The 14,189-nt window shown below is 42.3% G+C and overlaps 1 long non-coding RNA gene across 1 annotated transcript; it reads left to right on the top strand.

Moving 5' to 3' along the window:
* Positions 1-466: 466 nt before the first annotated feature.
* On the top strand, positions 467-1,459 carry LOC117191072. Its single transcript, XR_004473924.1, has 3 exons — positions 467-524; positions 602-720; positions 1,431-1,459. It is a non-coding gene; the product is annotated as an uncharacterized LOC117191072 (long non-coding RNA).
* The last annotated feature ends 12,730 nt before the right edge of the window (positions 1,460-14,189 follow it).

Genomic DNA, 14,189 nt, shown 5'->3' with positions numbered 1-14,189 from the left:
GATCTGTGCCTGGGAAAATCTCTCACAAATTGCCAGTTACTTAGCACGCAGCGCCAGCCGGATAGACACGAAAAGTTCTGTTTGACGTTTCCGGTCCGTGCTTGGAAGTTTTCCCGGATTTGGCACGAGCTCCCAACTGAATGACTGACAGACTGCCACCAGGGAGAGTCGTGTGGGATATTGGGACTGGACTGTGGGACAGCCGGGATTCGGAAAGTTAGGCCCAGTCATTGTCAATTTGATTAGTACAATTTGTTTGGCCGAATTTCCAATTAAATACTAAACCAGTTTTCTTTTCGTTCCCTACCCCCCTCCGTACTTAATGTCACCAGTATTTTTTACAGGGTGGCTGCAGCTGCTGGCCGAACGGAAGAACGCCACTGTGGCCATCCTGACGACGGCGGAAACCTACTCGACTGCCCTGTACTTCACCTTCACCAGCCTCACGTCGGTGGGCTTCGGCAATGTCTCGGCCAATACCACGTGCGAGAAGGTCTTCACCATTATTATCATGCTTATTGGAGGTATGTACTCCCCTTGATGTTATTGTTGTTCCCCTTAAGAGTATGCTACTTATTTATGTGGATATTTATCTCTCCAGCTCTGATGCATGCCGTGGTCTTTGGTAATGTGACGGCCATCATTCAGCGCATGTACTCCCGGCGATCCCTCTACGAGAGCAAGTGGCGCGATCTCAAGGATTTTGTGGCATTGCATAACGTAAGTACAAAGGCATAAATAAACACAGAACCCAATTTGGGAAATAAAACAAACTATCCCTATAGCTATCCCTAAATCGATAGTTTCTGCCATCTTTTGTGTAAATGTAAGAACAATAGAAATAGCAATAGCAATAGGGGGCACAACTCATTACCGAGAATGAGTTTTTGAGAACATCGAAAGACATTCGAGCAGAAACCGCACGCGCACAGGAAATGACTGAACCCCAGGACGTCACCCCTCAGAGCTCGCCCAAGTGGCCTCGATGGGTTTTATTAAAATGCAACGCACACTTTCCATATGCCACGCAACGTTTGGCACAGCATCACTGTATGGAGAGGGGTGCCTAGAGGCCATGAATTGCTGAATTCAGCATTTTTGCATTCGATCTACTGCCTCTTCAATGCGTCTGTGGCAGACTAGGGACTGTGGACTGCCACTGCAACCTGTTTATGATGGGACAAACTTGCACGTTCCTCCATTAGGCAGGCTCTATGGGGTTCGTCGCACACGGCGTATACGGAATGCGCTGCACAATTAAGCACATTTGTGCGGCTCTCAGCCGAGTAATGCATGAAAATGAAGCGAAAAGTGGAGGAAAAAATGGAGAGACGAATAGAGGACGCAGATAGTACAGTTCATTAGCCGCCATGATCGGAAAGGGGGAAAACTAAGCAAACCCAATTACAATTTGTGATTTCTTCTTTCAGATGCCCAAGGAGCTGAAGCAACGCATTGACAGACATCCTGGTCACTCAGCCACGGCATTGATATATACGAGGTAAGCCGTGGCCCTCATGGGTATACCACATCTCTACAAGTACTCTCTGTGTACCTACTCATGTATCTACTATATATACATCTATGTATGTGTCTCGTAAATCATTTATACTTTCGCCCCAAAAAATGATTGGCAAAGTTGTTGACGCAGCAGTAAATCTTTGGACAGGCTCTCCATTCTGTTCGGACTTGTGGCTTGCCCCTGGCATTACCGATATATGTATGTAAATACGTCTGGGCCTTTAATTAAGCAAATTCCCCTAGGGTTCGCACTCACAATATACCACATATATTCATTCAGGTTCATGCTGTGGTTGTTTGTGACTTATTGATTGCCACTGGGTTAAATGGCAGATGCCTGGTCATCCTTTGATTGGTCATCCACGTCATTCATGTCCAGCTGCCAGCTTGCAGGTATTTTAACATTAATTTCAATGCTTTCCACTGCTTTCACTCATTACAAAGCCAAAATTAAATATCGTATGAGTATGAATGGGCAACGCATATCTCGGAAACTGAATGTACATTTTAATTAAAACTCTGCCACTGCCAATTGTATTTCTCCTCTGCTATTCGATGGGTAAGAGTATTCTTGTGTGCTCCAAGGAAATAACTTCGAATACTACGTTCTCGCTGTAGATTAGTGTTTTGTGTACTACTACTTTGGCTGTTGCGCTGTAGAGTACCGAGGAGGTATCTAGCAGTCTCTGTCACCAAATGGCAGGGATTTCTTATATATATTATATGAGTATTAAAACACCACTTAAACTGTTGATTGCCGGTCATGAGAAGTCAATCTTGACGGCAGCTGCTGTGAAACGTACCTTCTCATACTTTTTGAACTTCTTTTGAACTTGAACTTTCTAAAACCTTGGTCAAATGTTGGTTGTCATTTTGCTGACTTTAAGAAGTGACAACCAGACACATTTAGCTGCAGTACTCGTACAACTTTGTTGCCTCAACTCGCGGCACAATCAAATGGCGTACTTGGAAACTGCAGCCCCGACTGAAAGTTGCATTCCCTTTCTAATTGCTATCACAATTCAGTGGGCAATGGCAAAGAACGTTTTTCTGCTCCTTTTTTAATAGCGTTAATTAAAAACTCTTCAAATAATTCCCCCGCTATATCCGCATCTCAGTCTCTGTCTGTTTACCCGGCCAGCGAGCACGTGCACTGCATTTTCGGGGCCTGGGGGCAGAAAATTTATTAGTGCGGACAGCCTTTGAAGTTAGCACACCCGAGCACTTGACGGTTACCGTCAGCTTCCCTGAAAAGGTATGTCAGTTGGACATGGACATGGTCTTTGGGATCACTCCTTCCACCATCTATATGCATTTTCCTTGACTTAACCTGGCGTAAAAGCTTCAAAAACATTTTTGAAAAGCCTAAATCAAACATACTAACACTCATGCACCGATGAAGTCCACTAATTATAGCCAAAAAAAGTGGGGCAGAGGCAGAAGCGGTGGCATAGTGGCAGACTGTGGCACGCTGTGGCAGTAAATTAAATTGTTAATTTATTGCGCATGAAAATTAACTGGCAAAACGTCAAGGGACACCCTGCCCCACCTCCACCGCTGCTCTCTGGCATGCGAAAATTTCAAACAGCCGCCCCACCACCAGCATCTGCTTTGGATTGACATTAGCTTTGGCTTCGTCCTTTTGGGCAGTGTGTGTGCTCAATTAATGTTGAATATTTTAAGCTTCTCTGAGCACTGAAGTAGAGGGCAGCGAATAAATAACAACTCCATGCGAATTGGCCTTTCGGGGGCAAACAGAAACAACCAAAAACAGGAAAGAACTGAACGCTAGTTTTGGACACCGAAGATGAAGATACCCTTCGCAGATTCATTGTTACTAAGATAAATAATCTTGTATATTCTATATTTAATATTCAATGTTTGATAATAGTTGGATAGCCGTTGATGCTGCGATAGCAGCGACGTGAGTCAAAACGATGGATGGGCGGAAGAATGCCTCCTCAAAGGGTATTAAAAGACGGCATTACAAGCAAAACGAACACAAAACTTTCAAAACAAGTTCCTTATTTAGTTACGCGTGGTTACCCCGAATTTCGGCCCCCTCGTCTGCATATTCGTTTTATAATTTGGAATTTAATTTAGAAGGTTTCTTATTAGCTGGTAAGGGCGTTAGTTTATACAATGCTTTCGTAGGTAGCAAAGGAATTCACCTGAGTGTACAATGGCGATAAGGGCAGAGAGAAGTAAACAGCCGGGATGCAAATTTCTCTTTAATTTTGAACATGAATTTTCGGACAATGATTTCTATCCACCTGACAATGCATAGGCAAAGATAAAGCATCAGATCCAAAGGAGACAAACAAAACAATATGGTGACAATCATAGTGCATTCGGAGATAAAGATTATGCCGGTGACAGAGCCCCACTAGAGCATAGTGAAGCACTAAGACAATTGATGGGAGAGCAATACGAGATAACACAATTTCGTGCTAATGCTCTCGAAGAGAAACATAAACAAAAATTCACGATTCAATCGGAGGTAATGCAGTGCTCCATCTCTGCTATCTCTCGTGTATGATGGCAACTTAAAAAAACTGTAGGAATCTTTTCTATCTTTCTCTCGAAAGGAAGATTTGGTTAGTCTGGACTTGCCAATATTGCCCTTATTTATCAGGATGGTGGTACTAACCCGTCCAGATTATTTTGTGAAACAATTATTAAGATAAAAAGTCTCATTTTACTTGGACCTTTAATGAATTTCAAAAGGTTCCAACATTCTTTGGGAGATTTCTTCAACTTTCTCAAGAGTTTGCTCTATAATTGTATTCTCTTACTAAGAATCGATCTATAAACCAGTTTAAAATAAGTCTGTAAGTTATCTGTTGGCTGCGTTACTTCTTTGGCGCAGTGTTCTTCCAAGGATAATTTTGATTTTAAAGGGTAACTGACGCTCATTACCGAACTTATTAGAACTGATCTCTGTAGCATTCCATCGTACCATTCCGTTCCATTCCCTACCCTGTAAGTATTCCATCGTTTATTTTCCATCTGCTGTAGTTTTCCCTTCCTGTTGCACGACATATAACAAGATGGGAGAGCGAAAGCCCAACATTTCCCTGGTGACCGAGTAAAGTGAAGCCAAATATTTCCCTTACAATTTTCATGCAATTCGTTTTACTCGTGTACTGTACGAGTGTGTAGGTACACTTAAGAGCTCGAAGGCTTCGTATCTTTGCGTACGTTCGATAAGTGCTGGATTATATCTGCTTCTTATTCTTTCTATACATGTGGCCCCGGATTTTCCGTAGTTGTACTTTAGTCCAGGACGCCAGGTTTTATTATAATTAGTATTTATTTATGAATATTATTTAAGATTAGTTATGATTACAACGGTCGCTGTGCTTTAAGTATATTTTGATTAATACAGATATTTGCGCTCGTAATTTGCGTGTGGCTGAGTGAGACTTTGGCACCGAATTAAATGGCGTCGAGCGTTGAGGCTGTGTTCTCTCCTCTCTTTGTTCGACGGCCGCTTCTAGTCTCTCTCTCTGTTACTTCCTCTGTTATCTCTACAGACTCTGTTGCTCTCCCACCAAATCCCACATTCGGCCCTCCTGACATAGAGTTCGCCCCGAACTCCTTCATAAATTCGGCCACCGTAGATGTTTTAAAAGGGCCTTCTCCTTCACCCACTCTTTCTACATCATACCGGCCGTGCTTGTGAATCTTGCCCACCTTATAGGGCCCTAGAAACTTTCCCCTCAACTTCAATCCAACACCATATTGGGTCCGCCTGATTGCAACTAAGTCATTGATCTTGTACTGCTTTTCATCCTTTCTCTTTTTATCAAAGGCTCGCTTATTTTCTTCCTGCAACGACTGAATATTGTCCCTAGCCTCTTTCCTTAACTGCTCACGATCTTCGTCTAACTCACCTATGAGAGACTGCAGTACCAATTCTCTCAATTCAGCTATGTCAGTTATACGCATGTCTACTCCTGTTAGGAGTTTAAATGGGGCGACTTTGGTACTCCTAGGTTCGACATTGTTAATTATTTGTTGCACTCTACCCACGTGCCTATACCAATTTCCTGGATTTTCTAAGCTCATCTTTGACAGCATCGGTACTACTATTTTGTGCATTCTCTCGACCTGTCCATTGCCTCTAGGTACGCCTGTAGCTATTAACAAATGTTGTATCTTCTGCTTGTCACAGTAATCTTTGAATAAGTGCGATGTGAAAGCTGCGCCACGATCAGTGACAATTCTGAATGGGTTACCAAATGATACTGCTTGCCTTTCTAAACCGTTCAGCACCTCCTCTACTCCGGTACTACGTGTGGGGTACAACCAAACGAATTTTGAAAATGCATCAACAACTACCAAAATGTGATTATATCTTTTCTTTGTAATCTCCATCGGCCCGACGTGGTCTAAGTGATAGGTAACTAATGGTTTATCACCCTTGTCAATGGGAGTTAGGTACCCTTCTTGCCTGCCCGCTTTTGTATTAACTAAGATACACTGCACGCAACCGCCTACCACTCTTTCTACTTTATTTCTTAGTTTAGGGATAAAGTAAGATTTCTCTACCAGATCCTGTGTTTTCTTCACCGAAAAATGTCCCTGCCTGTGGGCGATCTGTATTATTTCGGTTTCCATTTGAGATGGAACAACTATTAACTCTCGGTTTAGATCTTTGAATAAGATTTGGTTTGCCATATAATAATCCTCGTATCCCTGCTTTTCCACCAGAATTTTGACCACCCTTGTCCATTCATCTGCACACTGCGCATCCCTAAGCCTGTGCATAACACTCTCTGTTAATACGTAACAAGCAACTCGACTGAGAGCGTCTACGTGTCGCATCTTCGATCCTGAACGATGTTCTATTTCGTAATCGTAGTCCTGCAGATACATTGCCCACCTAGCTACTCTTAATGGAACGTCTTTCTTTTTCATCGTCATGGCAAACGCGTTACAGTCCGTAATGATTTTAAATTTCAGTCCGAGAACATACACACGCCATTTAGTCAATGCTCCTATTACTGCTAGCACTTCAAGTTCGTATGAATGATAGTTTTCCTCACATGGCTTTGTTTTCTTACTCATATACATCACTGGGTGCAGCTGACCATCTTCTGGATCCTTTTGTAACAAGACAGCCCCAAAACCTAACTTAGAAGCATCCGTGTGTATCTCCGTAGATAATTTAGGATTGTACAATCGTAAAACTGGTTTCCTAGTGAGAGCGGCTTTCAATTGCTCGAATGCTAATCGCTGCAACTCCTTGAACTCGAACTTAGAATCCTTTCTCAACAAATCCGGCAATGGCCTGGCTATGACTGCGTATCCTTCAATGAATTTCCTGAAATAAGAAGTCAGCCCAATGAATCGTTGTATAGCTTTTTTATCCTTTGGGATCGGAAAGTTTGCTACGCACTGTGTTTTCTCCTTACCGGGTGTTATGGTACCATTTTCTATAACATACCCCAAGAAATCTACCTTACTTTGCAAAATTTGACCTTTACTCCAGTTTATCTTCAAACCATTCTTTCTTGTCACTTCTAGCACTCTTTTCAACTTTTGTAAGCCTTCCTTAACATCCTTACTTGGTATAATGATATCATCCATATATACTACAGCGTCACCCTTCTGAACCAATTCTCTCATTACCGCAACTATGAAACGTGTGAAGATTGCTGGCGAATTCGAAATCCCAAACGGTACAAATAGGAACTCATATTGTCCTTTCTGCGTTACAAATGATGTATACTTTTGTGACTGAACTTCAACTGGTACGTGGAAACAACCGTTAGTCAAATCTAATGTCGTAAAAATCAAAGCTCCTTGCAATTTCTCAATAACATCCTGCATTTGTACCATCGGAAAGTTATCTCGCACTATTTTCTCATTTAACTTGCGATAATCGCAGCATAGACGTTTCTGTCCATTCTTCTTTGGTACTAATACAATCGGAGAGGCATATTATGATGTACTGGGCTTTATTATCTTTTGTGCTAACCACTCGTTGACCCGCTCGTCTACTATGTTCTGCTCACTATAAGCCATACGCCTAGGATGCTGATACACAGGTAAATCATCCGTTAGTACAATTTTCATCTCTATAGGGCAATGCACATTTCGACTCGGCTTGTATTCCTAAATTATCTTTCTTATTTGATCTCTCTCTGAATAGGGCAAATGTGACAAATCAATATTTATTGCTTCACTCTGCTCTAAGTTCACCATACACAAACTCTGAAACTCATTCAGCAACTCCGTACATGAATTAACATTTTCCCTCTCATCTCTATGTTCTGGAACATTGCGCCTAGTACTTACTTGACTTCCTGATCTGAGGACTAGTGCTGTTCCATCTCTTGTTACCTTCATGTCCACCCTCTAAAAAAGAGTTCTACCCAATATAGCATCAAATCCCATGTCCTCGTCCGCAATTACGTGAAATTCTACAATTAAGTCAATGTCATCAATCTGCACAGGTATTGTGATACTACCGAAAGTCATAATTTGGCTTTCACCAATTCCCGTTAAACATTTACTACGTCCTGCCAGTTTTCCTCTACCAAGCTTCAAAAACACATTTCTGCTTAGAAGACACAAATCTGCACCTGTATCGACCAATCCTTTAAACACAACTTTTCCGTAGTTTACCGATTTCAACTCTAATCCTGACGAAGTGCACGTGCTTGATGGCTTTGTCCTACCATTCTCCAGAACTAGATTGGTTGCTTTCTCCTGTTTAATTGCCATGTCGACCTTGCATTGAGCAGCTCTATGTCCTAGCTGAAACACCTGTTATCTCTTTTTGGACAATCCCGCTTAATATGCGACTCATCTCCGCAGTTAAAACACTTTTTAAACTTTTCGCTGATTTCACTAACTCTTTTTCTCCTTTATTGAAGTGTGAGTCAAACTTCCCTTGTGATCTCACCGACCCTGTCATTTTCTGGTATGCCTCAATTTGCACCTTCGATTGCCTCATATTCCTAGCTTGATACAGTAAAGCATTCGCTTGCTCGCGAAGTTGGCATACCACTGAGTCACAATTTTCCCCTCATAGTCCTCTGGACGCGGCGCTCGCTGTTCCTTGCGCTGCTTCACACTGACAGGCTTCGGGGTGGGCAGACGCTGGAACTGACGGACCAGCGGCCAGTCCACCACATTCTGATGCTCTGCGCCCACGGCTAGAGACACGATCAGGTAGGAGTTGTCCTTGCCTCGACGATCCACTACAAAGCAGGGATGCCAGATCTTCAACAGATCGCGGAACAGCATTCCATGGAACTGGACTGTACTAGAATCTGGAATCCCGCTGACAAAATATTCAATTAAACTTTCATCATCCATCTCGATTGGCTTTGCCAACTCCATCAGAGCGTATAGATACTCGTGCAACGTTTCGTTCTTCCTCTTCTGCCGCTTCCCTAGCCTACGATGTATCTCAGCTGATGACACCTTCACCCCAAATTCGTCGATCAATGCACCCTTTAAAACATTCCAATCACGAATATCGCGTTGACTTCGAATAAAAAGCTTCGCTGCCCCACTGAGCAATTGTTTGGCATAAATGAACACCTGTAATTGGTTCCATTCCACCGTGAGTGCACACTCCTCGAGTTTTTCGATCCACTGATTAATGTCTGGTGAACTTGTACCCGAAAACTGTGACACACTGCCTTCTACATCTTTCAACGTAAACCATGACCTTCCTGAATTAGAACTGTCTGCTTGCCGCCTCTGACCAGATCCAATTGGATTTTCATCTCGCCTTTCATTTCCCCTTGCTTGTTCATTATTTGAGGCCACTGTTCTAAATGATAACTCTTCATTAATCTCATCTGCAGTCTCTATCTCGGCCAATTTATCGCGCAAATCTGCCACCAACAGTGCCAAAGTCTCATCTCTATTCATTTTTACAAACTTGTATGAAATATAATAGAATAAGAAATGGATCTATGCCGCTCGCTCGACAAAATACAGTTTTAGAATCCAGTTCCTCTCAGACCTTACAATAATTAACAGTATTCCGCTCTTTAAACTTGATGTTATGTTATTGAAAATGTAAACTTAACACTATGTTAATTACCACTGCTACCGCCGTTCTTGTCTGTCTGCTTCTTTGCAATATTTCTCTTGCACTCACCAACAACAACCAATTCCAAAATGTTTTCGTTGTCGTCGCACCAACACAGCTCCAGAATTTTCTGTCGTCGTCACACCAAAACAGCTCCAGAATTTTTTTCCGTCGTCACACCAACACAGCTCCAGAATTTTCTGTCGTCGTCACACCAACACAGCTCCAACACAGCTAGCTACCTTCTCTGCTCCACGCCTTTCTCCTTGTCCAGATGATGTCCACCGCCAACGATCCTGCCTATTGCACGTTGCTGACCATCTACCAAGTCTTACGTTGCCTTCTGATTGGGTACTGGGTCTCTTTATCGCCGTCTCTGCTGCTTACGCCGTTCCTCTTGATTCGGTTTGCTTCGGTTTTTCTTCTCCTTTTTACCGTAGCTGCATGCCGCCGTCTTGCTCACTCTCGCGTTGCTTTGCCAATTGCCTTTTGTTTGAATTTTCGCGCAGCATAGTTTTTGCAGATTTCTTCCAGAATTTTCCAAACAACGCCACCACAATTCACCGAGTTCTGGAAATATTTGTAAAACACAACTTTAGTTTGATGACTTTCCGTTTGTAATCGTTCAAATCCCGGTTGAGCCCCCAAAAATTGTGGCCCCGGATTTTCCGTAGTTATACTTTAGTCCAGGACGCCAGGTTTTATTATAATTAGTCTTTATTTATGAATATTATTTAAGATTAGTTCTGATTACAATGGTCACTGTGCTTTAGATTAATAACAATATTTGCGCTCGTAATTTGCGTGTGGCTGAGTGAGACTTTGGCACCGAATTAAATGGCGTCGATCGTTGAGGCTGTGTTCTCTCCTCTCTTTGTTCGACGGCCGCTTCTAGTCTCTCTCTCTGTTACTTCCTCTGTTATCTCTACAGACTCTGTTGCTCTTCCACCAAATCCCACATTCGGCCCTCCTGACATAGAGTTCGCCCCGAACTCCTTCATAAATTCGGCCACCGTAGATGTTTTAAAAGGGCCTTCTCCTTCACCCACTCTTTCTACATCATACCGGCCGTGCTTGTGAATCTTGACCACCTTATAGGGCCCTAGAAACTTTCCCCTCAACTTCAATCCAACACCATATTGGGTCCGCCTGATTGCAACTAAGTCATTGATCTTGTACTGCTTTTCATCCTTTCTCTTTTTATCAGAGGCTCGCTTATTTTCTTCCTGCAACGACTGAATATTGTCCCTAGCCTCTTTCCTTAACTGCTCACGATCTTCGTCTAACTCACCTATGAGAGACTGCTGTACCAATTCTCTCAATTCAGCTATGTCAGTTATACGCATGTCTACTCCTGTTAGGAGTTTAAATGGGGCGACTTTGGTACTCCTAGGTTCGACATTGTTAATTATCTGTTGCACTCTACCCACGTGCCTATACCAATTTCCTGGATTTTCTAAGCTCATCTTTGACAGCATCGGTACTACTATTTTGTGCATTCTCTCGACCTGTCCATTGCCTCTAGGTACGCCTGTAGCTATTAACAAATGTTGTATCTTCTGCTTGTCACAGTAATCTTTGAATAAGTGCGATGTGAAAGCTGCGCCACGATCAGTGACAATTCTGAATGGGTTACCAAATGATACTGCTTGCCTTTCTAAACAGTTCAGCACCTCCTCTACTCCGGTACTACGTGTGGGGTACAACCAAACGAATTTTGAAAATGCATCAACAACTACCAAAATGTGATTATATCTTTTCTTTGTAATCTCCATCGGCCCGACGTGGTCTAAGTGATAGGTAACTAATGGTTTATCACCCTTGTCAATGGGAGTTAGGTACCCTTCTTGCCTGACCGCTTTTGTATTAACTAAGATACACTGCACGCAACCGCCTACCACTCTTTCTACTTTATTTCTTAGTTTAGGGATAAAGTAAGATTTCTCTACCAGATCCTGTGTTTTCTTCACCGAAAAATGTCCCTGCCTGTGGGCGATCTGTATTATTTCGGTTTCCATTTGAGATGGAACAACTATTAACTCTCGGTTTAGATCTATGAATAAGATTTGGTTTGCCATATAATAATCCTCGTATCCCTGCTTTTCCACCAGAATTTTGACCACCCTTGTCCATTCATCTGCACACTGCGCATCCCTAAGCCTGTGCATAACACTCTCTGTTAATACGTAACAAGCAACTCGACTGAGAGCGTCTACGTGTCGCATCTTCGATCCTGAACGATGTTCTATTTCGTAATCGTAGTCCTGCAGATACATTGCCCACCTAGCTACTCTTAATGGAACGTCTTTCTTTTTCATCGTCATGGCAAACGCGTTACAGTCCGTAATGATTTTAAATTTCAGTCCGAGAACATACACACGCCATTTAGTCAATGCTCCTATTACTGCTAGCACTTCAAGTTCGTATGAATGATAGTTTTCCTCACATGGCTTTGTTTTCTTACTCATATACATCACTGGGTGCAGCTGACCATCTTCTGGATCCTTTTGTAACAAGACAGCCCCAAAACCTAACTTAGAAGCATCCGTGTGTATCTCCGTAGATAATTTAGGATTGTACAATCGTAAAACTGGTTTCCTAGTGAGAGCGGCTTTCAATTGCTCGAATGCTAATCGCTGCAACTCCTTGAACTCGAACTTAGAATCCTTTCTCAACAAATCCGACAATGGCCTGGCTATGACTGCGTATCCTTCAATGAATTTCCTGAAATAAGAAGTCAGCCCAATGAATCGTTGTATAGCTTTTTTATCCTTTGGGATCGGAAAGTTTGCTACACACTGTGTTTTCTCCTTACCGGGTGTTATGGTACCATTTTCTATAACATACCCCAAGAAATCTACCTTACTTTGCAAAATTTGACCTTTACTCCAGTTTATCTTCAAACCATTCTTTCTTGTCACTTCTAGCACTCTTTTCAACTTTTGTAAGCCTTCCTTAACATCCTTACTTGGTATAATGATATCATCCATATATACTACAGCGTCACCCTTCTGAACCAATTCTCTCATTACCGCAACTATGAAACGTGTGAAGATTGCTGGCGAATTCGAAATCCCAAACGGTACAAATAGGAACTCATATTGTCCTTTCTGCGTTACAAATGATGTATACTTTTGTGACTGAACTTCAACTGGTACGTGGAAATAACCGTTAGTCAAATCTAATGTCGTAAAAATCACTCGTTGACCTGCTCGTCTACTATGTTCTGCTCACTATAAGCCATACGCCTAGGATGCTGATACACAGGTAAATCATCCGTTAGTACAATTTTCATCTCTATAGGGCAATGCACATTTCGACTCGGCTTGTATTCCTCAATTATCTTTCTTATTTGATCTCTCTCTGAATAGGGCAAATGTGACAAATCAATATTTATTGCTTCACTCTGCTCTAAGTTCACCAAACACAAACTCTGAAACTCATTCAGCAACTCCGTACATGAATTAACATTTTCCCTCTCATCTCTATGTTCTGGAACATTGCGCCTAGTACTTACTTGACTTCCTGATCTGAGGACTAGTCCTGTTCCATCTCTTGTTACCTTCATGTCCACACTCTCTAAAAGAGTTCTACCCAATATAGCATCAAATCCCATGTCCTCGTCCGCAATTACGTGAAATTCTACAATTAAGTCAATGTCATCAATCTGCACAGGTATTGTGATACTACCGAAAGTCTTAATTTGGCTTTCACCAATTCCCGTTAAACATTTACTACGTCCTGCCAGTTTTCCTCTACCAAGCTTCAAAAACACATTTCTGCTTAGAAGACACAAATCTGCACCTGTATCGACCAATCCTTTAAACACAACTTTTCCGTAGTTTACCGATTTCAACTCTAATCCTGACGAAGTGCACGTGCTTGATGGCTTTGTCCTACCATTCTCCAGAACTAGATTGGTTGCTTTCTCCTGTTTAATTGCCATGTCGACCTTGCATTGAGCAGCTCTATGTCCTAGCTGAAACACCTGTTATCTCTTTTTGGACAATCCCGCTTAATATGCGACTCATCTCCGCAGTTAAAACACTTTTTAAACTTTTCCGCTGATTTCACTAACTCTTTTTCTCCTTTATTGAAGTGTGAGTAAAACTTCCCTTGTGATCTCACCGACCCTGTCATTTTGTGGTATGCCTCAATTTGCACCTTCGATTGCCTCATATTCCTAGCTTGATACAGTAAAGCCTTGTTTGTACTAGAATCTGGAATCCCGCTGACAAAATATTCAATTAAACTTTCATCATCCATCTCGATTGGCTTTGCCAACTCCATCAGAGCGTATAGATACTCGTGCAACGTTTCGTTCTTCCTCTTCTGCCGCTTCCCTAGCCTACGATGTATCTCAGCTGATGACAACTTCACCCCAAATTCGTCGATCAATGCACCCTTTAAAACATTCCAATCACGAATATCGCGTTGACTTCGAATAAAAAGCTTCGCTGCCCCACTGAGCAATTGTTTGGCATAAATGAACACCTGTAATTGGTTCCATTCCACCGTGAGTGCACACTCCTCGAGTTCTTCGATCCACTGATTAATGTCTGGTGAACTTGTACCCGAAAACTGTGACACACTGCCTTCTACATCTTTC

Source organism: Drosophila miranda (genome assembly GCF_003369915.1).
Source record: "Drosophila miranda strain MSH22 chromosome Y unlocalized genomic scaffold, D.miranda_PacBio2.1 Contig_Y1_pilon, whole genome shotgun sequence".
NCBI lineage: Eukaryota > Metazoa > Arthropoda > Insecta > Diptera > Drosophilidae > Drosophila > Drosophila miranda.
This window is presented reverse-complemented; position numbering and strand designations above follow the sequence as displayed.